Raw genomic sequence first — 24778 nt, 5'->3', positions numbered from 1 at the left:
GTACTCTAACAAAGCAGCAGTGTGACATCCCGCAGTTCACAATCACCCTCAGCATCATTTGCCAACTCATCATGTGAATGGTTGGATGTTCTTCTCAAGCACCATTAATAATTCTGTGTATGCTGTCTCCTTAGGAGAAAGCATCTACTTTTGCTTTTCTTCCTTTGAGGGAAAAAGAATTATTCCTAAGACTACTAATCTCAAAGTGTGGTAAACAGCATTCATTGAATAACAACTCTGTGCCAAAGCTTTCATGGACAGTATCTCACTGAATATTCAAACAACTCGGTGAGGCATATGAACCCCATTTTGTAGAAGGAAAACCTCAGGCCCAGAGATCCTGAACTGTGTAGGCAAGTCATGGATGATTCAGCCCCAGCCTCCTCGTTCCCTCTGTGTCTCTGCTCAGGTTTGCAATTCTTTGTATTACAGTAGAAGCTGGTGGTCTACTGGAAGCACATATTTTGGAAGAGGGAACATTCCCAAAGGGAGGGATCCTGGGCAGACACACCTTTCTCAAGTTCTAGTTCCTTAATTGGAAGCCCACTACTTATTTTTTTGTTTCTTTAACTGAAATATAAGAAAACAAAATTCAGAGTAACTGTAGATTATGACAGAATGATCATCTTAAGGAGAGTCTCATCTACTCTGCTTTGGTATGGTGTACAGACTAAAATAAAACCATCAACTACTAGAGACAGTAGAACTGTTCAAGATTTTGCCTTTCTGTGATTTCAATAGCTTCCTGCAAAAAAAAAAAAAAAAAAATCAATCCCATAGTCTCATCCGTCATGCATAGAGCTAAGGTTTAATCTGCCTCGCCATCATGGCTACTAATCTAGTGGGCATGGGCAAGTTGCCGAATCTCTTTAAAGCCTAAAGGCATACTTGAGGAACATTGGCTGAGTGGTGGTATAATGGACAAATGGAGAGGAAAAAGACTAGAACAAAGATCAGAGGAGAAAAGTGCCTGATTCATAGACTTCTTTAGGGGAGAAACGAAAAACTGGACAGGTAATGAGGAACCGGATGCATGGTAAACACGAGCTGATCGTTATGATGATTCTTTTGATGTCTCACTTCTATTAGGAACTAACCAAGCCACCTAGTTCTTACTCATTGCTCAAAATAAATGGTTTTTCCAAATTATTTAATCTTCTATGTTTTTCTTATGACTAAGGTTAACATCTTGCCTTTTTTAAAGCTAAAATAGGTTATTGGCCCACTGAAAGTAGAATTTTCCTATTTAGTGAAAGTGAAAGTGGCTCAGTCATGTCTGACTCTTTACAACCCCCATGACTATACAGTCCATGGAATTCTCCAGGCCAGAATACTGGAGTGGGTAACCTCTCCCTTCTCCAGGGGATATTCCCAATCCAGGGATCGAACCCAGGTCTCTGGCATTGCAGGCAGATTCTTTACCAGCTGAGTCATGAGGAAGCCCAAGAATACTGGAGTGGGTAGCCTATCCCTTCTCCAATTGATCTTCCTGACCCAGGAATCCAACTGGGATCTCCTGCATTGCAGGTGGATTCTTAATCAACCAGGCTATCAGGGAAGCCCCTTTCCTATTTAGTGATGTTCCTAAAACACTATGTCTTATAATGAAAACCAGTGACAAACTATAAGCCTGCTTTTGACTTCTAGAATATAGTGTAGAATGTAGTAACATGCTTGAAAGAAAGGATTGATCTAGAAACCAGAAGATAAGGATTTCAGGCATTCCTTTCTCTGTTGAAATGATCCATGTGGAAACCACATAGGAGTGTTTCATAGACTTGAAACCCCTAACAATCTTAAATTTCTATCCTAGTTTAACAATTTTATTTTAGTTGTTAGGTTCTCTTAGTAAACAAGTCAAAATTTTTCTTTGTTCATTAATTCATCTACCCATTCATTTCTTTATTTCAAAAAGAATTTTTGAGAGTCTACTATATACATAGCAATGAGATTCAGATTTGTGACAAAAGAGAAGTATAAAAAAACCAATAAAAGTTCAGAAGACAGAAACAATGTGTATGGCTGAGAATAACTATCCTAACTGGAAAGGCTTCTTTGGGCTTTTCTGAGAGTAACTATCCTAATTAGCTAGCAAAGTAATGCTCAAAATTCTTCAAGCCAGGCTTCAACAGTATGTGAACCATGAACTTCCAGATGTTCAAGCTGGATTTAGAAAAGGCAGAGGAACCAGAGATCAAATTGCCAACATCTGCTAGATCATTGAAAAAGCAAGAGTTCTAGAAAAATATCTACTTCTGCTTTATTGACTATGCCAAAGTCTTTGACTGCGTGGATCATCACAAACTGTGGAAAATTCTTCAAGAGATGGGAATACCAGACCATCTGACCTGCCTCCTGAGAAATCTGTATGCAGGTTAGGAAGCAACAGTTAGAACTGGACATGGAACAACAGACTGGTTCCAAACAGGGAACGGAGTATATCAAGGCTGTATATTGTCACCCTGCTTATTTAACTTCTATGCAGAGTACATCATGAGAAATGCTGGGCTGGATGAAGCACAAGTCGGAATCAAGATTACCGGGAGAAATATTAATAACCTCAGATATGCAAACGACACCACACTTATGGCAGAAAGCGAAGAAAAACTAAAGAGCCTCTTGATGAAAGTGAAAGAGGAGAGTGAAAAACCTGGCTTAAAACTCAACATTCAGAAAACTAAGATCATGGCATCTGGTCCCATCACTTCATGGCAAATAGATGGGGAAACAATGGAAAGAGTGACAGACTTTATTTTTTTTGGGGGGGGCTCCAAAATCACTGCAGATGGTGACTACAATCATGAAATTAAAAGATGCTTGCTACTTAAAAGAAAAGTTATGACCAACCTAGACAGCCTATTTGGAGAAAGAATTGGCAACCCACTCCAGTATTCTTGCCTAGAGAATCCCAGGGACAGAGGAGCTTGGTGGGCTGCTGTCTACGTGGTCACACAGAGTCGGACACAACTGAAGTGACTTAGCAGCAGGAGCAGCAGCAGACAGCATATTAAAAGGCAGAGACATTCTTTCGCCGACAAAGGTCCATCTAGTCAAGGATTGTTTTTCCAGTAGTCATGTATGGATGTGAAAGGACCGTAAAGGACTATAAAGAAAGCTGAGCACCAAAGAATTGATGCCTTTGAACTGTGATGTTGGAGAAGACTCTTGAGAGTCCATTGGACTGCAAGGAGATCCAACCAGTTCATCCTAAAGGAAATCAGTCCTGAATATTGGAAGGACTGATGCTGAAGCTGAAATTCCCGTACTTTGGCCACCTGATGTGAAGAACTGACTCATTTGAAAAGACACTGGTGCTGGGAAAGATTAAAGGCGGGAGCAGAAGGGGTCGACAGAGGATGAGATGGTTGGATGGCATCACCAACTCAATGGACATTACTTTGAGTAAACTCTGGGAGTTGCTGTTGGACAGGGAGGCCTGGCATGCTGCAGTCTATGGGGTCGCAAAGAGTTGGACACAACTGAGCGACTGAACTGAACTGATCCTAATTAGAAGGGCTTCCCAGGTGGCTCAGTGGGTAAAGAAACTGCCTGCAATGCAGGAGACTCCAGAGACATGGATTCGATTTCTGGGCTGGGAAGATTCCCTGGAGGAGGGCATGGCAACCCATTCCAGTGCTCTTGCCTGAAGAATTCCATGGACAGAGAAGCCTGTCGGGCTACATTCCATGGGGTTGCAAAGAGTCAGACATGACTGAAGCAACTGAGCACAGCACACAGCACATCCTAATTAGAAAGGCATTTTGGCACTTGAGCTGGTCCTCGAACAGTGTTTGGCATGCAACTGGTGTTCTGTAAATATTTATTAAATAAATTAATGTTATTCAATCACTCAATTAAATATTGAGCTAGAATGAGTGGTAAGATTTCAGTGGTGGATACAGAAAAGGAGGTTGGTATGGAGAAGGCAAAGAGACTTGGAAGTGACACAGACCACACGGAACAGAGAATCTTCTGGACTTCCAGAACACAGATCACCTGAGAGAACAGGTATGACCAGTATAATAGCTTGTAGATACTAAGCTTTACGTGAAAGGTTTAAGAAGTGTTAGCTATTATCTTATAGGAAGTAGGGGCTCATTGACTTTTTAAAATTGATGGTACACAGAGGGATACTTAAGGAATAAACATAATGGCATATTGGTTGAGTGGTGGTACACCAGACAGATGGAGATGAGAAAGGCCAGAAAAAACATGTTAAGATGGCATCACTATTGTCAACCCAATATCCCCTGAAGGATAAAAAAAAGAAAGCCTGGGCCCAGTACCCTGTGTTGCATTGCGTCTTGTGCCCTCAAATCCAATCCCAATTCTTGGAGGCTTATTATGAAAATACACAAATGGTGGTTTATAGTATAAACTCAAAAGTCTTCTGATATAAACACTGAGGGAAATGGGAGAAAGTGCTACTTATAAAACTGGTCAGAATAACTCTGGAATGAAATATTGCAATTTTGCTAAGAGATGAAGCATGACTAAGGAAGAACATGCATTAGCTGGCCATAATTGCTGCTAAAAATTCACATGACATTAAATTAGGTTACTTTAACCTTAAATTAAGAGTCAAGAATATGCACAGAATAATAACATTCTTCCTCCAATCATCCGTGTTTAACTTAACTAATGGTATAACTATGATGGCACTTCCGGCACATGGCTTTATTGTCATCTTAGAACTTTCCAAAGGCAGTTCTTTTGGCAGAGAGAGAAATCCTGTTAACCCTTTGCTAAGCTTCCCATTGGTTATTATTTAAAATTACTCCATTTTAGCAAAGCCCATGAACAGTTCAAAGGACAACTTCAATATTCCCTAGCTGAATCCTTATTTAGCTATAACATCATTTTCACTGAAAGATTCATGTATAACCAAAACATCTAATAACAGGTTAATTATAAAGCACCATTTGTTTGAATAACTGGGATACTAACATTTCTATTTCAAGGGATATTTTGCCTGATGTCAAACAAAAATTTAATCTGACAACATTTATAAAATATAACTATAAAATTGTTCAGAGAAGAAAATACAGGGAAGAAAAAGCAGCAAGATGTTGAGAGCAATTTTCTGACTTAATGTGCTTCTGAGTGAAATTCTTCTCATTTTTCTCTATTTTTCAAATAAGTAGGTATTAATTTTATATTAAAGTCCAACTTAAACAATAAACGGAGTCTTTCTACCAGGAGCTGCTATTAACTCTAGAAAACAGTGGAGCTGGACCTGGGATTCAAAGAGATTTCTGTAACACAAACATTAAGCTTTGCTTTATGAGCCTGTTAGAGTGGGTAACACATGAATAGCACTCAATAAATAGTCAATTGATAAGATAAGCATAGAATAACAAGTCAATTTGAGCTATTCCCTTTTATAAAATTTCAGTTCGTTAGCATGATGCCAAGCAAAACACGTATTTGGTTATAAAATGTTAATTTCTACCTGATTGTTGTAGCAGAACTGGTAGGGTGAAATCCTGGGGAAAATCCAGGTGTTCTTCATTAGCTATTTCTTGGCCCTACATTTAAGCCTAAAGTTTTCAAAACACAGACCCAGACACTAGTGAAGCTACAACATAGGGAGGTGGCTATTTTGGATAGCCCAAACTATCCCCTTCACTTAGGATTTATACAGTACTTTTTAATTTTTGAAGTAAATACTTCAATGTTTTACTTTCCTATCTTCTTCAATATTACATTTGATACTTTCTTGTAGACTCAAGTCACTTTCAGGAACATTAGTTACTGAATTATCATACACTATAATAAGTTCTTAGCAAGATTCTTATACTCCAAATGCTATGATTTGTGCTTTGTGAGTTTTGTTTTGTTCTTCACTTGCAGTTTCTAAACTGTGCCTTGCAGTGTTTAAGCTTTTTTACACACATTTTCTCTTTGCACAGGATGCTTCCTGATAAATTCTTACTCCACCTATTAAATCCCTACTCATCACTCTCTTCTTCAGTAGTCACTTTTGCTGATAGCTCAGACTCAGTTACTGTTCTCTGTGTTTCTTATATTCTTTGATTGCTATATTAACATACTCCAAAACCTAATGGCTTAAAGCAATTGATATTTATTATATCATACGATTTTTGTGGGTCAACAATTTGGAAGTGACTTAGTGGGTGGTTCTGGCTCAGAGTCTCTTATAACATTGCAATCTAGATGTTGGCCAGGGTTGCGGTCATCTGATGGCTTGACTAGAGCTGCTGGATCTACTTGCTGGCTAATTTGTGTTGGCTGGCACAGAAAGCTACAATTCTTCACTAAGTGGATCTATCCCCAGGGCTGCTTGAGTATCCTTACAACATGGCAGCTGGCTTCTCCCAGAGTGAGTGATGTGAGAAATAACAAGGAGAAAGTCACATTCTTCTCTATGTTCTAATTGCAGACATCACACCAATCATTTCTGCCACACTCTATTCATTACAAGTTCATTCCTAAAACGAAAAACAAAGATAGCACAAAAAAAGAATATGACAGGCCAATATCAATGATGAACAGAGACACAAAAATCCTCAACAAATTCTAGCAAAGAGAATCCAACCACACATTAAAAGGATCATACACCATTTATCCCAAGAATGCAAAGATTCTTCAATATATACATATCAGTCAATATGATATACCATATTAACAAACGGAAAGATAATAGCTATCTCAAGAGATGCAGAGAAAGCTTTTGACAAAATTCAACACCCGTTTATGAAGAAAACTCTCCAGAAAAATCAACATAGAAGGAACCTACCTCACCATAATAAAGGCCATATACAAAAAACCTACATAAAACATTGTGAAAAACTCAAAGTGCTTCCTCTAAGATCAGGAACAAGACAAGGGTGCCCACCCTTAACACTACTATTCAATATAGTTTTGGAAGTTTTAGCTACAGCAATCAGAGAAGAAAAACAAATAAAAGGAATCCAGATTGGAAAAGAAGAAGTAAAATCCTCACTGTTTGCAGATGATATGATACTATACATAGAAAATTCTAAAGATGTCACTAGAAAATTAGTAGAGCTATTCAATAAATGTAGTAAAGTCACAGGATATAAAATTAATATACATAAATTTCTTGCATTCTTATACACTAACAATGAAAAAACAGAGAGAGAAATTAAGGGAAAAAAAATCCCACTCACTATAGCCACTCACTATAGCAACAAAAAGAATAAAATACCAAGGAATAAACGTACCTAAACATGGAACAACAGACTGGTTCCAAACAGGAAAAGGAGTACATCAAGGCTGTATATTGTCACCCTGCTTATTTAACTTCTATGCAGAGTACATCATGAGAAACGCTGGGCTGGAAGAAGCACAACCTGGAATCAAGATTGCCAGGAGAAATATCAATACCTCAGATATGCAGATGACACCACCCTTATGGAAGAAAGTGAAGAGGAACTAAAAAGCCTCTTGATGAAAGTGAAAGAGGAGAGTGAAAAAGTTGGCTTAAAGCTTAACATTCAGAACACTAAGATCATGGCATCCGGTCCCATCACATCATGGGAAATGGATGGGGAAAAAGTGGAAACAGTGTCAGATTTTATTTTGGGGGGCTCCAAAATCACAGCAGATGGTGACTGCATTCATGCAATTAAAAGACACTTACTCCTTGGAAGAAAAGTTATGACCAACCTAGATAGCATATTCAAAAGCAGAGACATTACTTTGCCAATAAAGGTCTGTCTAGTCAAGGCTGTGGTTTTTCCAGTGGTCATGTATGGATGTGAGAGTTGGACTGTGAAGAAAGCTGAGTGCCGAAGAATTGATGGTTTTGAACTGTGCTGTTGGAGAAGACTCTTGAGAGTCCCTTGGACTGCAAGGAGATCCAACCAGTCCATTCTAAAGGAGATCAGTCTGGGGTGTTCTTTGGAAAGAATGATGCTAAAGCTGAAACTCCAATACTTTGGCCAGCTCATGCGAAGAGTTGACTCATTGGAAAAGACTCTGATGCTGGGAGGGATTGGGGGCAGGAGGAGAAGGGGACGACCCAGGATGAGATGGCTGGATGGCATCACCAACTCGATGGACAAGAGTTTGGGTGAACTCCGAGAGCTGGTGATGGACAGTGAGGCCCAGTGTGCTGCGATTCATGGGGTCACAAAGAGTCAGACACGACTGAGCAACTGAACTGAATTGAACTGAACTGAAAGAGACAAAAGACCTGTATGCAGAAAACTATAAAACATTGATGAAAGAAATCAAAGAGAACACAAACAGAGGGAGAGATATACCATGTTCTTCGATTTGAAGAATAAATATTGTGAAAATGACTACACTACCAAAAACAATCTACAGATTCAATGGAATCCCCATTAAACTACCAATGGCATTTTTCCACAGAACTAGAACAAAAAATTTCATAATCTGTATGGAAACCCAGAAGATCCCAAAAAGCCAAGACAATCTTGAGAAAGAAAAATAGAGCTGGAGGAATCAAACTTCCTGACCTCAGACTATACTACAAAACTGCAGTCATCAAGACAGTATGGTATTTGCCTAAAAACAGAAATGTAGACCAATAGAACAAGATAGACAACCCAGAGATAAATCCAAGCACCTATGGACAACTTATCTTTGACAAAGGAGGCAAGAATATACAATGGAGAAAAGACAACCTCTTCAATAAGTGATGCTGGGAAAACTGTATAGCTTCATGTAAAAGAATGAAATTAGAATACTTCCTAACAACATATACAAACATAAACTCTAAATGGATTGAAGACATAAATGTAAGGCCAGAAACTATAAAGCTCTTAAAGGAAAACATAGGTAGTACATTCTGACATTTTATAAATCAAAGCAAGATCTTCTTTGACCCATCTCCTAGAGTAATGGAAATAAAAATAAAAATAAACAAAGTGTACCTAATTAAACTTAAAAGCCTTTGCACAGCAACAGAAACAGTAAACAAGATGAAAAGACAGTCCTCAGAATGGAGAAAATCATTGCAAAAGAAGCAACTGACAACGGATTAATCTCCAAAAAATATATGCAGCTCATATAGCTCAATATCAGAAAAACAAATAGCCCAATCAAAAAAAAACAAAAACAAAACAGACTTTTCTCCAAAGAAAGATGTCCAATAAACACATGAAAAGATGTTCAACATTGCTCATTATTGGAGAAATGCAAATCAAAACTACAATGAAGTATCACCTCACACCAGTCAGAATGGCCATCATCAAAAAATCTACAAACAATAAATGCTGACGAGGAAGAGGAGAAGACGGAATGTTCTTGCACTGTTGGTAGGAACGTATGTTGATACAACCATTAGTGAGACAGCACAGAGATTCTAGGAATAAAACTACCATTGTTGTTTTTCAGTCTCTAAGTCGTGTCTGACACTTTGCAACCCCATGAACTGCGGCATGCCAGGTTTCTCTGTCTTCCACTTTCACCCGGAGTTCATTCAAATTCATGTCCACTGAGTCAGTAATGCTATCTAACCATCTCGTCCTATCATGCCCCTTTCTTGTTGCCTTCAATCTTTTCCAGAATCAGGGTCTTTTCCAATGAGCTGGCTCTTTACATCAGGTGGCTCAAGAACTGGAGCTTCAGCTTCAGCATCAGTCTTTCCAATGAATATTCAGGGTTGATTTCCTTTAGGATTGACTGGTTTCATCTCCTTGCAGTCCAAGGAACTCTCAAGAATCTTCTCTAGCACCACAGTTCAGAAGCATCAATTCTTTGGTGTTCAGCCTTCTTTAAGATCCAATTCTCACATCCAAACATGACTACTGGAAAAACCATAATTTTGACTATACGGACCTCATCTGGCAAAGTGATGTCTCTGCTTTTTAACATACTGTCCAGGTATGTCATAGCTTTCTTTCTGAGGAGCAGGATTCTTTTGATTTTATGGCTGCAGTCACTGTTCACAGTGATTTTGGAGCCCAAGAAAACAAAATCTGTTACTGCTTTCATGTTTTCCCCTTCTATTTGCCATGAAGCGATGAGACTGAATGCCAGGATCTTAGTTTTCTGAATATTGAATTTCAAGCCAGCTTTTTCATTCTCCTCTTGCACCTTCATCAAGAGGATCTTCAGTTCCTTTTCACTTTCTGCCATTAGTGTGGTATCACCTGCATATCTGATGTTGTTGATATTTATCCTGGAAAACTTGACCCCAGCTTGTGATTCATCCAGCCCAGCATTTTGCATGATGTACTCTGCATAAAAGTTAAATAAGCAGGTTGACATTATACAGCCTTGTTATACTACTTTCCCAATTTTGAACAAGTCCGTTGTTCCACGTCCAGTTTTAACTGCTGCTTCTTGACCCACATACAGGTTTCTCAGGATACAAGTAACACAGTCTGGTACTCCAGTCTCTTTAAGAATTTTCCACAGATTTTTATGATCCACACGATTAAAGGCTTTAGCATATTCAATGAAGCATAAGTAGATGTTTTTCTGGTATTCCCTGGCTAGGTCCATGATCCAGTGAATGTTGGCAACTTGATTTCTAGTTCCGCTGCCTCTTTGAAACCCATCTTGAACATCTGGATGTTCTCAGTACATGTACTGCTGAAGTCTAGCTTGAAGGATTTTTTATAAACTTGCTAGCATTTGAAATGAGTACAATCATATGGTAGTTTGAACATTCCTGGCACTGCCCTTCTTTAGGATTGTAATGAAAACTAACCTTTTTCAGTCCTGTGACCATTGCTGAGTTTTCCAAATTTGCTGACATACTGAGTGCAGTACTTTAACAGTATCATCTTTTAGGATTTTAAATAGCTCAGCTGGAATTCCTTCATTTCCACAAGCTTTGTTCATAGTGATGCTTCCTAAGGCCTACTTCACTTAATACTCCAGGGTGTCTGGCTCTGGTGAATGACCATACCATCTTGGTTATCTGGCATAAAGACCTTTTTTGTATAGTTCTTCTGTGTATTCTTGCCACATCTTCTTAACCTCTTCTGTTTCTGTTAAGTCCAAATACCCTGAGAAAACCACAGTTCAAAAAGATACCTGAAAAAAAAAAAAAAAAACGAAAAACAAAAAGATACCTGTACCCTAATGCTCACTGCAGCACTATTTACAATAGCTTGGACATGGAAGCAACCTAGATGTCCATCGACAGATGAACGGATAAAGAAGATGTGATATATATATATATATACAATGGAATATTGCTCAGCCATGAAAGGAACAAATTTGAGTCAGTGGTAGTGAGGTGGAAGAGCCTAGAGCCTGTAACATAGAGTGAAGTCAGAAAAAGGAAAACAAATATCATATATGTGGAATCTAGAAAAGCAGTACCGAAGAACCTATCTGTGGGGAAGGAGTGAAGAAGCAGATGCAGAGAACAGACTGTGGACCCAGTGGGAGAAGCAGAGGGCAGGATGAGTGAGGAAAGTAGCACTAACATATATGCACTGCCATGCGCAGAACAGGGAGCGAGTGGGAGGCCGCCATGCGAAACAGGGAGCCCAGCCTGCGCTCAAACAGATAAGGAGTGGGAGGCTGCCATGCAAAACAGGGAGCCCGGCCAGGGGCTTTCTGACAGCCTAGAGGGGCAGGATGGGAGAGGGGAGAGACGCTTAAGAGGGACCGGACATATATATCATGATGAATGGCTCACACCATCGTACAGCAGAAACCAACACAACACTGGAAAGCAGTTATCCTCCAGTTAAAACAAAGGAAGACACTAAGTTTAGACTACATGTACGGAATAGAGTCCAGCTCCATCTTTTGAAAGGAGATCAAAGAAAGTGCGGGCAGATTTTAAAGCCACCAAGACTGCTCTTCAGTTCAGTCGCTCAGTCGTGTCCGACTCTTCGCGACCCCATGAATCGCAGCATGCCAGGCCTCCCTGTCCGTCACCAACTCCTGGAGTTCACTCAGACTCACGTCCATCGAGTCCGTGATGCCATCCAGCCATCTCATCCTGGGTTGTCCCCTTCTCCTCCTGCCCTCAATCCCTCCCAGCATCAGAATCTTTTCCAATGAGTCAACTGTTTGCATGAGGTGGCCAAAGTACTGGAGTTTCAGCTTCAGCATCAGTCCTTTCAATGAACACCCAGGGCTGATCTCCTTCAGAGAATGGACTGGTTGGATCTCCTTGCAGTCCAAGGGACTCTCAAGAGTCTTCTCCAACCACAGTTCAAAAGCATCAATTCTTCGGCGCTCAGCCTTCTTCACAGTCCAACTCTCACATCCATACATGACCACAGGAAAAACCATAGCCTTGACTAGATGGACCGTTGTTGGCAAAGTAATGTCTCTGCTTTTCAATATGCTGTCTAGGTTGGTCATAACTTTTCTTTCAAGGAGTAAGCGTCTTTTAATTTCATGGCTGCAGTTACCATCTGAAGTGATTTTGGAGCCCCCAAAATAAAGTCTGACACTGTTTCCACTTTTTCTCCATCTATTTCCCATGAAGTGATGGGACCGGATGCCATGATCTTCGTTTTCTGAATGTTGAGCTTTAAACCAACTTTTTCACTCTCCTCTTTCACTTTCATCAAGAGGCTTTTTAGCTCCTCTTCACTTTCTTCCATAAGGGTGGTGTCATCTGCATATCTGAGGTGATTGATATTTCTCCCGGCAATCTTGACTCCAGCTTGTGCTTCTTCCAGCCCAGCGTTTCTCATGATGTACTCTGCACAGAAGTTAAATAAGCAGGGTGACAATATATAGCCTTGATGTATTCCATTTCCTATTTGGAACCAGTCTGTTGTTTCATGTCCAGTTCTAATTGTTGCTTCCTGACCTGCATATAGGTTTCTCAAGAGGCAGGCCAGGTGGTCTGGTATTCCCATCTCTCTCTGAATTTTCCACAGTTTATTGTGACCCACACAGTCAAAGTCTTTGGCATAGTCAATAAAGCAAAAATAGATGTTTTTCTGGAACTCTCTTGCTTTTTCCATGATCCAGCAGATGTTGGCAATTTGATCTCTGGTTCCTCTGCCTTTTCTAAAACCAGCTTGAATATCCGGAAGTTCACGGTTCACATATTGCTGAAGCCTGGCTTGGAGAATTTTGAGCATTCTTTTACTAGCGTGTGAGATGAGTGCAATTGTGCAGTAGTTTGAGCATTCTTTGGCATTGCCTTTCTTTGGGATTGGAATGAAAACTGACCTTTTCCAGTCCTGTGGCCACTGCTGAGTTTTCCAAATTTGCTGGTATATTGAGTGCAGCACTTTCACAGCATCATCTTTTAGGATTTGAAATAGGTCCACTGGAATTCCATCACCTCCATTTGCTTTGTTCGTAGTGATGCTTTCTAAGGCCCACTTGACTTCACATTCCAGGATGTCTGGCTCTAGGTGAGTGATCACACCATCATGATTATCGTCGTCGTGAAGATCTTTTTTGTACAGTTCTTCTGTGTATTCTTGCCACCTCTTCTTAATATCTTCTGCTTCTGTTAGGTCCATACCATTTCTGTCCTTTATCGAGTCCATCTTTGCATGAAATGTTCCCTTGGTGTCTCTAATTTTCTTGAAGAGATCTCTAGTCTTTCCCATTCTGTTGTTTTCCTCTATTTCTTTGCATTGATCACTGAGGAAGGCTTTCTTATCTCTTCTTGCTATTCTTTGGAACTCTACATTCAGATGCTTGTATCTTTCCTTTTGTCCTTTGCTTTTCACTTCTCTTCTTTTCACAGGTATTTGTAAGGCCTTCTCAGACAGCCATTTTGCTTTTTTGCATTTCTTTTCCATGGGGATGGTCTGCTCTTACTGCATTCTAATTATTTATTTAAACACTTTCATTTTTAAGTTGCTTTTTAGGACATCATTTATTTTATCCTATAGAAAACTAAAGACCTGGGCACTGACTAAAATAGTTAAGTTACAGAGGAATCAAACTTAAAATTAAGTTATAGAGGACTCTCATCTCCCACTTAAGTAGATAAGTGTCTGACTTTAGTCAAGTTAGTTACTCTGAATCTCAGCTTCCTGATCTTTAAAGTAGGAGTTGTAACCACCAGTCCTGTGGGTAGGATGAAGTGGAATAATACAGGTGAGAGTCCACTGCAAACTGTGAGGTACTGTATGATTACTGAACCAGGCAGGATGCAGTCAGTACTGCAAGCCCTGTGTGAGCATAGTCTGGCTTCCAGAATTTACTGCCTTGTTTACTTATCAGTCACCACACAAGAGCCCCTTTATCACCTTTCCTGTCCTCTCGGCCTCAGACTGCGTTGTTGTTCACTGTGATACTGACAGTTGTCCTGATTTTCTTTCATTTCAGGTTAAACGGAGGAAACTTTTTAAACAGCTATATTGCAGAAACTAGAACAGAAGTACAGGACCATGAATTGTTCAGAGCATGGGTTCTGGGAACAGACTTGGGACTGACTTGGGTTAAACTCATGTCTGCCACTGAGAAGCTTCTGAACTCTGTGAACTCCCTAAGCCTCCTCAGTTTCTTCATATGTAACATGGGGATAACAGCACTGATTATTTGACAAAGTCATAATGAAGATCAAGGAGATAATACATGAGAAGCATCTAGAATACTGCCTGTCACATTTTCAGTACTCCATTAATGTGTATTATTATTCATCATATGATTATTATGAAATGACTTCATTACTAACAAGGGAAAGGTATTCAGACCCATGACAGATGGCACCTTCCTGCTTTTAAGTCCCATTTTGCACTCCAGGATGACTTACTGAGTCCAGGTAAAAGAGCTCTTCCAGGCTTACCTTGTCTACCTGGGTGGCTGTCTATCTAAAACAGCCTGTCTGGCTTGAGCTATTTCCATTGGCTGTCTTTATGAGCCCAGAGGCATGCACAGCTATGAGCACATTTCAGAAATTTGAAAAATAAACAATGAAATGTCTTACGCTTGCCACACACGCATTTTTTCCTACCATGATTTAGGTTGGCTGGTTCTAAGCCATAAAAAGTTTATAATAAGAAAGAAAAAAAGAATGAAATTTCCCAGTTTAAAACTCTTTAACCCCAGCCCTCAAAACTTTCCAACTCAAGGTTAAGATGCGAACAAATGTTCCAACCAATATGTTCATGAAAGATTTAATAATTACTTTGCTTATGAAAGTTTAAACAGCTGCTTAAGTGAGTAAAAAGGCTCCCACCCAGGCAGAATAACTTGCTGTACCCATTAAGAAGGTTTTACAAATCACCAGACCATGTATTCAGATGAAAGGAAAGCTGCTTTTGCTGCACAGCCTCTAACTTTCAATTATGTATGGAATGAGTTTGTCCATCAGGTCAATCAGGTTTTGTTTATTCCTTCAGCAGGGGTCTTGACAGCATCAGTGTTAAGGCAGTTTCCAAAGGGATTGCTAAGCTTTTCCATCATGTATTTTTAAAAACACACATACAGGAAATAGGCCAAGCCTTTTTCTTTAGGTTATTTTATGCCTTAGCTCCATGAATACAAAGTTCATTATCAAATTGATTGGGAAATTACAGGAGGTCGCATTACACTCCTTAAAAAAGAATAACATTACTCTTTGGACTTTCACATATGCTACTCCTTCTTCTTGGAATATTCCCCATCCCAACTACATCCCCATAACCTTCTGCATGGTTAACCCTTCATGGTTAACTATTCTGCTGTAGGAATAAGTTGGATCTCACCAGAAAGCCTTCCTTGGCCTCCTTGACCAGGATGGTTCTCCCCATCATACCACTTGGCTACCATATTATAGCACTTAGCACCTGTTACTGCACTTCCTTGTTTAACTCCCTGTCTCTACCATGAAACCTCACAAATTACTGAGGGCTAATTAATATATCAACATAGAGTAGGAGCTCAGTAAATTCCTGCAGAATTAATGAATAAATTCTCCAAGTCACCCACACTGCACTTTTTCTTCTCTCCAAACTTTAACAACTCTTGCCAATTTTATTTCTTAAATATTTCCTGAATCCATCTCCTCTTTTCTAACACTATTTCAACTGTCTCTGTTCACATCCAGCTAATTTCCTGGCTGAATTTCAGTATTTTGTCCCTCAAATACATACAGTGGGTAGAGTGAGTCAAAGTGAAAAGTCTACTGCTAACCATACCTTTCAGCCCCTCCGTGCTACTAACAGGACAAAGCCCAGCCCTCCGAGGGGCACGCCAGGCTTCTGTGGTTAGTCCCTCCTGATTTTCAGTCCCTTACTCCTGCATAAGCTCTGCCCTCTTCAAAGAAGGCTAACACTCACTGAGGGTCAGAGAGGCAAAATAACCTACCAACAAAATGTCAGAGGCAGGATGTGAATTCTACAAGCTACATTTCTAGCCACGGTGCTATGCTGCCCACTCAATGCTGCTGCTGTAACCCTAGTGCCTGACACACACCGCATATTCCATAAATGTGTGCCGAATGAATGAATGAATGGTTGAAAGGGGGAAGAATATAAAAAACACCAAAATATAAACTATCCGATAGATCTTACTCCTCTTTTCTCCTGTTTCTCAGAAAGTTTGGGGATTATTGCAGAACGACCTGTTAAGAGATCTCCAGTGCACATCAGCACATTAAAGGCTTAAGGAGTTCTTCAGAAAAAAAAAGTGGGGTGTTTGCTTAACTTTTCTCAATAGAAGAGTTCCTAACTGTATTTGAACACAGAATGTTTTCTTTAAAAAAAAGAAAGAAAAGAACACCTACCAACACCCCTCCTCTGTGAAACACTGAAAGGGCTCCCACTGTGTCTGAGCATCTGAGAGCATACAGTCTGCACTGTCGAGCTCCTGATAATCTCCAGGTATTTTTTTTTTTTAAGAATGGAATTTTAAGGCTGGAAATGACCTTTGAGCTTTTCCAGACAAAGTCCCCCATTCTGTCTTTGAAGGATTAAGTGGCCCAAAGTCGCTCAGGTTATTTGTGGCAGAAATAAAACCAGAAACAAGGCCTGGCAACTCCCACCCAGTGGGCTCTTTGCATCAGTCCACACCAGTGACCCTCCATGTGCAGTGACCTCTGTCCCTCAGGGGACATCTAGCAGTGCTTAGAGACATCTTTGATGGTCTCGGCTGGGGAGTAGGGGACAGACGGGGAACGCTGCTAAATATTCCACAATGTAAACCATGGCTTCCCACAACAAAGAACTATCTGGCCTCAAATATCAATAGTGATGACGCTGAGAAACTCTGTCCCACACTAAACAAAAGAAAAAGCAAACTGTCCAGTGAACAGACGAGAGCTTTCATTCCAACATTTCCCGCTAGCCTGCACAGTGCGGCATTATATTTGAAATAATACCGGCATATGAAAATGAAATTGTCCTTTGAATCCCTGAAAATAACTGCTGTTGGAAAAAGGCTTAGACTAACCACCCCCCCCCATCAAGGCTTTACTGAAATGGGTTTGGATATTATTAACCAAAAAAAAAAAAAAAAAAAAACCCCAAACATACTTCTTTACATGCAATTCCCTCAGAAGAATTCTTGAATGTATTAACTTTTGAAAAATACTGCATTTACTAAGCAAGACCTCAGAATAAGGCCTAGGAGATCACTGAGGAACAATAGCAACCAGCCAGCCTTAGGCCAGCTCAAGAGACTCTGCTCTTGGTCTCCCGTAGAGTCTCCCCCATAGCTGCCCTGTGGCCCTGGTCCCAGGTCCCAGTCATGTCAGTTTGAGCACAACCCTCCTTCTTGTTTGCTTGTTTGAGTGGGAGACCCTGGAAGGATCATAAACGAAGCCTGGGAAAGGACTGTGTGGGGAGATGCTAGCACGGGGTCCCACCTACACGGGGGGCTCCACAGAGGTTGCTCACAGGCAGCCGCTGCTTTCCAGGAGACAGGCTCACTCTTGGGAGCATCTTCAGAGCATCTCCTCATTGGGTTTCTGTGCCACCGTTCTCTAAGATATCATCACTGGGGAAGCTGAACAAGGATATACCCCACCCAAGCTTCCTGCACTATTTCACAACTTCTTGGGGGCTTAAAATTATTTCCAAATAAAAAGTGCTTTTTAGATGATGAGATTGGTAGTAGGTCTATCTTGTCTTCATCTCTGGTCTTTTGCTAAAACAGAAACACCTGATTACCTGGTTGGTGAGGGTAAAGCTGTATGAATAGGGCCACAGGGGAAGAGGGCATCAGAAAGTGTCACTGACACCAAAGAAGTGCTGCGTCTATCAGCTCCTCTTCCAAAGGGACAGGGAGCTAAAGAGGCTGAGACCCAAATCAAACTCAGTGGAGAGATGATGAGTAGCAGGAATGGACCAAGCACAGCTGGGTTTCCAAGTAACAACTCTCACGGGTGCGCTAAGGAAACTGCAAAACAACAACGGACAGTATGTCTGAGAGTTGCTCGTGCCCAGAAAAGTGATATCAGAAGACACAGCATGAGAAAAAGACACAAATAATGACTTAGCAGGCATAGCATGACTTGAATCATGAATCAACAAAATCCCACAGATTTACACACTATCTGTCCAGCTAAAATGCACCCTGGCACAATGGAGTATCTTTGAGGTAGAAAGAAATGGGAGTCAGGAAACCTGTAGTCACCTTCCAGATGTGACCTATCACACATTTGTTGTGTCTCCTTGGACAAAGTCACTGAGATTCAGTTTCCCCATCTGCAGATCAGGGAATGGCTGCTGATTGCTAAGAGCCTTACCTGTCTGTCTCACTTGTGTGAGACTCTTCTAATAGGTGTGATACCCTCTATTGACTTACTAAAAAATAAAACCTATTCATAATGGCAATAAGTTTCCTATGAATTTTCCAATGCACATCCGCTCTTTAATAAATGTGAGTAGAATAACGTGGCTATTTTAGGGCCAGGATCAGCTCAGAAGTCAAGGAGCTCTCATTCCCACCCTTTCAGATTCATTTTCAATCATGGATGGGCTACACAAATACATGATTTCCCAGGGGTAAAGCTGTCTGACAGAAAGGAGTTCAAAGGCCTAATGTCACACAGATGGCCAGAAAACACAGGAAAGAAATGTTCAACATCACTAACTATTAGAGAAATGCAAAACAAAACTACCATGAGGTATCATCTCACACCGGTCAGAATGGCCATCATCAAAAAATTTTCAAAAACTTTATGCTGGAGAAGATGTGGAGAAAAGGGAACCCTCCTACATGGTTGGTGGGAATGTAAATTGGTACAGCCACTATGGAGAACAGTATTGAGATTCTTTTAAAAAAATCTATAAATAGAACTACCATATGACCCAGCAATCCCACTCCTGGGCAGACACTGGGAGAAAATCGTAATTCCAAGAGATCTATGCCCCGCAATGTTCACTGCAGCACTATTTATTAATACAATAGCTAGGATATGGAAGCAACGTCAGTGTCTATCAATAGAGGAATAGGTAAAGAAGATATGGGACAAATATACAATGGACTCAGCCCTAAAAAGCAATAAAAGTGTGCCAGTTTGCAGAGACACAGATGGGCCTAGAGACTTCATACAGACTGAAGTATGTCAGAAGGAGAAAAACAAATATCAGATAATACCATATATATGCAGAATTTAGAAGGATGATACAGATAGGCTTATTTGAAGAGCAGAAATGGAGACACAGACTTGTAAATGCCAAGTGGGGGGAGGGTGGGATGAATTAGGAGATTGGGATTGACATGTATACACTACTATATTTAAAACAGATAACTCATGAGGAATCCACTGTGTAGCACAGGAAATTCTACTCAACGCTCTGTGGTAACTAAATGGAAAGGCATTTTCATTTATGGCACGTAGATGGGGAAACTTCATGGCAAATAGATGGGGAAACAATGGAAACAGTGAGAGACCTTATTTCTTTTGCATTCCAAAAAATAAAGAGACTTTATTTTGAGGGAGGGGCTCCAAAATTACTGCAGATGGTGACTGCAGCCATGAAATTAAAAGATGCTTGCTCCTTGGAAGAAAAGCTATGACCAACCTAGACAGCATAGTAAAAAGCAGAGATATTAGTTTGCCAATAAAGGTCCGTCTAGTCAAAGCTATGGTTTTTCCAGTAGTCATGTATGGTTGTATGACTATAAAGAAAGCTGAGAGCTGAAGAATTGATGGGTTTGAACTGTGGTATTGGAGAAGACTCTTGAGAGTCCCTTGCACTGCAAGGAGATCCAACTAGTCAATCCTAAAGGAAATCAACCCTGAATATTCATTGGAAGGACTGATGCTGAAGCTGAAACTCCAGTACTGTGGCCACCTGATGTGAAGAAGTTACTCATTGGAAAAGACCCTGATGCTGGGAAAGACTGAAGGCAGGAGGAAAAGGGGACAACAGAGGATGAGATGGTTGGATGGCATCACTGACTCGATGGACATGAGTTTGAGCAAGCTCTGGGAGTTGGTGATGGACAGGGAAGCCTGGCGTACTGCAGTCCATGGGGTCGCAAAGAGTCAGAGACGACTGAGTGACTGAATTGAACTGAAATGGAAAGGAAATTCATAAAAATAAATTATATATATAATGATACACTTTGTTGCACAGTAGAAACTAACACAACATTGTAAAACAACTATATTGCAATAAAAATTAATATTTTAAAAAACGGCCTAATGTCAGAGCTCCCAGCAACCTGCTTTTTGCCAGCGAAATGCACCCCCTCAAAGTTTTCAGGTCTGCTGAGCCCTGCACAACACGCCCAAATCACAGAGGAGCAGTTTCAGAAGAGGGAAGAGTGGAGAGAGGATTTCAGGCCTGGAGGAGCCGTCTTGTGGGGTTTTTAGGAAGCGGGTAGGATTTGTGTCTATAATACCCTTATTCTGCCTTTTCATATATTGAGACCCAATAAAGTATTTGTTAATTGGCATTTTTTAAAGCCTGTGATTAATTCAGTCAAGGCTTATGTCTGAACTATGTAACAGGGTTCTGAAACTAATGCTTTGTTAATCACATATACACTTTTCCAGAGCCAAAATTTACAACATGTTGTCCATAGATCTTGGGCCAAATCAGAAGGATTCTTTATGTGTTACATGCTTTCTTTTCATCAAGGTGCTGTGCATGTATGAGATATAAGGTGGGTGTCAGCGTCGAAGAGTATTGGCCACTGCCTGGTTGTTAGACCACTTTCAGGTCACCCACGATGCTTGGCTGCAGGCAGAATAATGGTGGTTTCAAAACATATCCTCTTCATTTTTAGCAATAATATACACTGCGACTGGTTTGCTCAGCACTATTTAGCATTGTTCACAGCGTTAATAAGAAGCAAGGTATCAAGGATATGTCAGGGATAAGAAGGTCAACATAAACGATCAAGACCAATATTTATGTCATTGTCAACATACTAATTTAAATTAAAACTTTATTAAAATTAAAAATAAAGTTAAATGATTTTAGAAAAGTTTTTCAGAGTTTAGGAGAGCTGAACTCCCTCACTAGCCAGTGGAAGAATATGTCTAGGTGGTCTGGGATCTCTGCCATACATCTCCTTTTCCCCTTCTTCATTCTAATTTTCCACTCGTTTACGAATAGTACTATATAATTTAACCATAACTGCCTCCTACTCAACTTCCCTAAACTTTTCCCAATGTGATCGCTTTTCCTCTGTCTTCCTCACCTCTGATCACTCACTTCAGCATTTACCTTCATTTTACTTTTATTTTTTTTGGGGGGGGGGGAGTGGGGGGAGCTTTCCTGATAGCTCAGTTGGTAGAGAATCCACCTGCAATGCAGGAGACCCCAGTTCGATTCCAAATCTGAATTGAATTTATTACAATATTGCTTCTGTTTTATATTTGGTTTTTGACTGTGAGGCATCCCTCCCCAACCAGGGATAGTACCTGCACCTCCTGCATGGGAAGGTGAAGTCTTAACCAGTGGAGGGCCATCAAAGTCCCAGCATTTACCTTTATCATAACTTTTATCTTTTAGGGGACAGGACAGGGAGGGACCTGACAGCTTGGAAACTCCACTATGAGACTGGCATTTTAAAACATAACTGAACTGCATTGCAAAAATGCAGAAGCAGAAAAAGAACAGAAGAAAAGAAAGTCAGGGGGGAAATTTCAAGGGCCTGAATTAGAACACTAACAACATAAAGACAAAGCAGGAATAGATTTTTTTTTTTTAAATAGGTTGAAAGTAGACTGAATAGGATATGGTTCTTATCTGTAGGACAGTAATAGAGAGGAGAGAATGAAAAATAATTTGAAGTCTCTGAACTATGCTCATAAGCAAATAGGGTTCCTTTAACAGAGACAAGAAATTAAGATGAGGTGTCAGGTGTGAGGGGGTTGATGAACTCGAGTTTAGCCACATAGAAATGCATTTGGGGATGATGTCCAATATGCCCATGGACAACCAATGTTCTAAATAGGCAGGAAAACTTTTGGATTTAAACAGAATAGAGATTAAGAAAATCACCCATTCATTTTCTTCTTTTTTTTAAAATTTTTCTCCTCATTTCACTGAAATAAAATATGTATGGAGAAGCCACTGCTTGCCAAATTCTGGGATAGGCGTTAGGGAAAAAAAGAAAGAAAGTAAACAGGAGGCTCATAGCATCTGCAACAAGCTCTGGTGGGAGATGGCGGTCTAACAGTGGCGTCAGGTGGTGGAATGAGGGGAGGGCTTCCCAAGGAGGCTTGTAAGGGATGTACTGTGCTTACTCATGCTCATTAAGCTGCCTAACCCCTAGCAGGGAAACACATGCTTCCGGCTTCCCTTCATAGCCTAGACCCTCTCTGTGGTTCCAGGCAGACTGCAAGACAGACTCTTCCCACCCCCCACCCCGCCCCCCACACACAGCCACGTGGACGTCACTGCAAAGCACTCACGCACATTCCTTTTGGGCAGGTAATGCTGTGACTTCTCTGTGGGAGACCTTTTGCTGATCCTCAATCCTTTACATCTAGGTAACAAAATATTTATAACTAACTCTTGGAATGCTAGGCAATATTATGATTGAGGTAAAATCCTGATTCCTAGGACCTCTTTGCAATTGTCCATCACACACCTGGAGAAGGTGTTACCCCATAGAATACAGACTGAAGCATCTTGACAGAGATTAGGATGCTAAGATTCAGGCAAGCCTTGCAATTCCACTCCTAGGCACTTGTTGTTTATAAAGAAGGAAAACATGGCCAGAAGATTTATGCAAGAAAGTTCACAAAAGCTTTATTCACAACAGTCAAAAACCAGAAACCACCAAAATGTCCATCATCCTTGGTGAATGGATAAACACACTGTGGTCTAGCCTCACAATGAAATATTACTCAGCAGAATAAAGGAATGAGCAGCAGATACAACGCGGATAAACCTGAAAAGCATTATGCTGAGTGAATAAAGCCAGTGTGAAAGACTCCACGTGCATGAGTCTATCTCCATGAAATCCCAGAGAAGAAAGAGCTATAGTCTCAGGAAGCAGATCGCGGTCCCTCGGGGACAGAGGAGTTGAGGAGGAGATGGACTGTAAGGGGGCCCAAGGGAACATTTAGGGTCAGGAAAATATTCTCCATTATGCTTGGGGTTATGTTACTGGGTGCATTTTTTCAACACTCATGGAAATGTACACTTTAATTTGGTAAGCTTATTTTATGTGAACTATACCTCAATAAAACTGATTGAAAAACAGTCCTGCAGGGCTGAGGAGCAGAGTGAGCGCACGCAGCAGGAAGATGCCAGTGGCTCCTGGGAAGCTCTGAGCCAGCACCACCTCAACCTTCCTGCTGCTGCTGCCCAAGAATGCCTCTGTTTTAATGCTTTAGCCACAGACCCTGACACCCACTGGCCATTTCAGACTACGGTTCTAATAACTCACTCTCACCTTGCCACCCGTACTTAGGCTAGAACCAGCGTGCACATCTGGATAGCTGATAAAAATATAATCCTAAACCCCTCCCACCTGGACTAACAACCTTAACATAGCAACATTTTGTCCTGGAAGTACTGACAGTAAGGATTAGACTCCAGGGCGTCTTGACTACTCAGTTCCTGGAACCTGGACTCTTGGCTCTTCTACTGCCTCTGTTTCCTGAAGAGACAAGGGGCTTGTTTCTTTTCTCAACACTTAAAACTATAATTTCGCTATGGCTATCTGACTCCCCTCGTCCTACTGAGATCTTGCTTTTCCACTATATCTGTGTCTTATAACCCCAGGGTTGATGAATGCCCCAGCCCTGGGAGCAGTTCATTTAGGAAGAGAGAAAAGGGTTCTGAACTTAAAATGAATCTGTACTGCAGCACAGCCCTTAAGTCTGAGAGAGGCCCCAAGCTAGGACACATGCAGAAGTTTCTCCATCACTGTGCACTTGTTCTTTCACCCCAATGATCTCCTTAAACAAAATACAAGTCTAAACTTTCCAAACAGCTTTATTTTAGGGGCTCTTTTCAGAATTCCAATACCTACTAATAAATACGATTCATACCAGAAACCTTATAAAAGCCGTTTTTCTGTACATTTGATGTCATAGGAAGAAAACATGACATTCAGTGGGTTCCTGTGACATGACAAACACTGTATCAGGAGGCTATCGGATGTGCATTATCTAATCTAGTCCTCACAATAATCCTGTTCTTCTCCTTCTTTGTAGATAAATTCTCTTAGACTTAGAGAATAAGTAACTCGCTGAAGTTATTTGATCTTTAGCTAGTATAGAGTTTGAATATGTATCTAGGACTATTTGATTTTCAAAAAACAAAACAAAACAAAACAAACAAACAAACAAACAAAAAAAAACCCTCTAGATTTCACATAAACTGTGGTCTACAGTTTGGTTTAATATTCACAAGGTCCTGGGTTTGAGTCCCTTCTCAGCCATTTACTAGCTGTATGGACCTTAGGCAAGTGAGTTTCCATCTAGATTATTTTTCCTCATCTGTAAAATGGAGAAAATAGACCTACGTCACAGAGC

General features: G+C 40.6%; 1 protein-coding gene across 2 annotated transcripts in view; it reads right to left on the bottom strand.

The window, feature by feature from the left end:
• Positions 1-24778, bottom strand: part of CPQ (carboxypeptidase Q) — a 567536-nt gene that overhangs the window by 272628 nt on the left and 270130 nt on the right. The gene's annotated exons all lie outside the window — the stretch shown is intronic.

Source organism: Capra hircus, chromosome 14 (genome assembly GCF_001704415.2).
Source record: "Capra hircus breed San Clemente chromosome 14, ASM170441v1, whole genome shotgun sequence".
In the NCBI taxonomy this organism is placed as follows: domain Eukaryota; kingdom Metazoa; phylum Chordata; class Mammalia; order Artiodactyla; family Bovidae; genus Capra; species Capra hircus.
Note: the sequence above shows the minus strand (reverse complement) of the source record. Positions and strands in the feature narration are given on the sequence as shown.